This window comes from Brassica oleracea, chromosome C7 (assembly GCF_000695525.1).
Source record: "Brassica oleracea var. oleracea cultivar TO1000 chromosome C7, BOL, whole genome shotgun sequence".
Lineage (NCBI taxonomy): Eukaryota > Viridiplantae > Streptophyta > Magnoliopsida > Brassicales > Brassicaceae > Brassica > Brassica oleracea.
In genome coordinates this window covers 1,371,350-1,373,938 of record NC_027754.1, presented here as the reverse complement: position 1 = coordinate 1,373,938, position 2,589 = coordinate 1,371,350, and positions in this window count along the sequence as shown.

Genomic DNA, 2,589 nt, shown 5'->3' with positions numbered 1-2,589 from the left:
TTTATTCATCAAAGGGACTACATATTTATAGTATTTTGTAGTCAAAGACAATAAAGAGAAATGTAGGAAAACAATGCATAGAAAATATAAATTTGACTAGATCTAGTCAAGGCACGAAAAATGGAGAAGACTAGATCTGGTCAAGGCACGGAAAATGGAGAAGACTAGATCTGGTCAAAGCACGGAAAATGGAGAAGACTAGATCTTGTCAAGGCACGGAAAATGAAGAAGACTAGTCAAGATGTCCAGGTTCATCCGAACCAGATGGATGCATGGGGTAAAGATAAGGACGCTTGCAGGACTGTCCGGATGGTCCGCCGGAGGAGAATGCATGTCCGTCTTTGGTTTCTTCATGACCCAAGCTAAGTCTGGCTCGACCGTGGGTCTTAGAATGTCGAGTTGGTCGGGGAAGACGGGCTGTGGTTCGGTTGTCTGGATGTGGTTCCAACCGAAGCTCCAATCGGGACGCACGCATGACGGCTCGGTCAGTGTGTCCAGTACGGTCGGATGAACGAACCTCGGTCAAATTGTTTAGAACGTCCTGATCTCCATGCTGGTTGGCTCCAATGGACTGATCCACGAACCGGGGCACATCATTTCCCTAGCAGATCGGCTTCTGGTCCTTCTTGGATGTCTGTCGACGTCCTCATTGGTGTCGCTGGAGACATCGCTAGGGTCCAGGTCAATGCGTTCGGCTTCGTTATCCTCAGAATCCTTTGCGGGAGGCGGAGGACTTTCGGGGTTCCCCTTTTCGATGGGAGATTTCTCGCTAGGGTTTTGTCCCGAAGGTCGTTCCCGTGCAACTCTAGATCTATCGAGTGGGGTAGCGAAGTCGAGTCTTTTCCCGCGGAATTTAGTGGTTCCGCGGGGGTGGATTGCTCGAGTCCTTGCCGTTAAGGTTTCAACCTGTTTGGTTAAGGTGCTCACGAGCTTGTCCTGTTCTTCCGACCTCTTTTCATAGGTGGTGAACATCTTTTTAAACTCCTCGTGCGCCGCAGCGTTGGCTGGTGCGTTGACCGCGGATACGTCCGCTTCTGGAGTGTGGAGATTGGTGCCGCTGCCTCCGTTAAGAGGAGTCTGCACGTTATCCGCGTCGTTAGTTGACATGTCTGATTGAGCGTGATGTCGCTTTTGCGGGTTAGATTGATCCGTTATCCCCCTCCTTCTAGCGCCAAACTGTGGGAATCGAAATTCACACTGTCGATTTCCGTTTGAATAAGGAAACTAGGAAAACCCTAATTTCCTAGAGGACCCGGATATCTGCTAATTACCACACGTCAAGCGATCAGAACACGAGAATAACAACGATAAAATATAAGAAATCGAAAGAGAGCAAAGAAGATCTTATTCCGAATTTGCGTATGAGCGTTTACAACAAGGTATAAGCCTGGGCTCGAGAGCTGTCGGCGAGATTCCTAGTTCTAGCAACCCTAAGACAGCTAAACCTAATTGAGTCGCAGCTCGAAATAGCAAAAACGGAAAATTGCCTAAATTGCTCTAAGTGCTAAGTTTTCTCTGAAAAAAGTCCCTTTCCATGCCTCTCGCCTAGGACTCCTTATATACTTGCTCCAAGGTCGGTTTACGCTTTTACTCTTCTGCCTTTAAGCCGTCATAACATAAAAATGAAGATATTTCATTCTTCCCGATCTTCATAATTATCCTCAAAATTTCGTATTTATGTACGGAAACTTGACATTTATCCTTTTTTGCGCGCCAAGCGTAAACTGTGCTACCCTAAACCCTAAACCCTAAAATGTTCAAATACTCAATGAACATTTTCTTCAGAATCTGGCCGATAATCCAGAAGGGATCCTAACCCTGTATTTATACATCAGTGTGATCTTGAATGAAATAAGCAAAATAACAACTGATAAAACTCTAGTTTTTTTGTTGTGCTAGTGCATTTTAGTTATGCAACCAAACTGTATCTTAAACTTAAAGTTGCTTATAAAGTAGGGAACCATTGGGAGTTTAACTCCATATACCCCATACCCCTCACAAAAATTCCCCTTTGACCTTTTATTATAATATATTATATTTTTCATTTATTTTTAAATAGAAAAAGTGGTTAATTACGGTTTTATAATAGAGATATGAGGTATTTACAGGATCCAACCACGAAGATCCGACCCAGACCAAGCAAACCGGACAGATCCGACCCAGGTAGACCTAAACGTCATCGTTTTGTGTATCTTCAACTCTCCTTATTTTTTTCAACTCTGGAAAACTACTCCATTTCTTTCGCGATAGAAAGGAGCCTTCAACGGCGACAAACCCTAAAATCCCCGACTCCTCCATTTTCTTCGTTTCTTCTTCTTTCTCTGTGATAATCGAGTTCGCCCATCTCCGAATTGACTTCATGCGTATTTGTAAGTGATTTATTGTGGTTGATTCTCTGTGATATGTATTTTAGGTTAAAAAAAATTGGGGAAATTGGGAAAAAATTATCAATAGACGAAACTAAAGTATTGTGCTAGTTTGTGGTATGAAATGGGAGAGACATGGTGAAATTGTGCGATTTATGTTATGAATATGTTATGATAGAAACTATTTTGGGGATTGATTTTAGACTCCTATTTTAGATGAAAT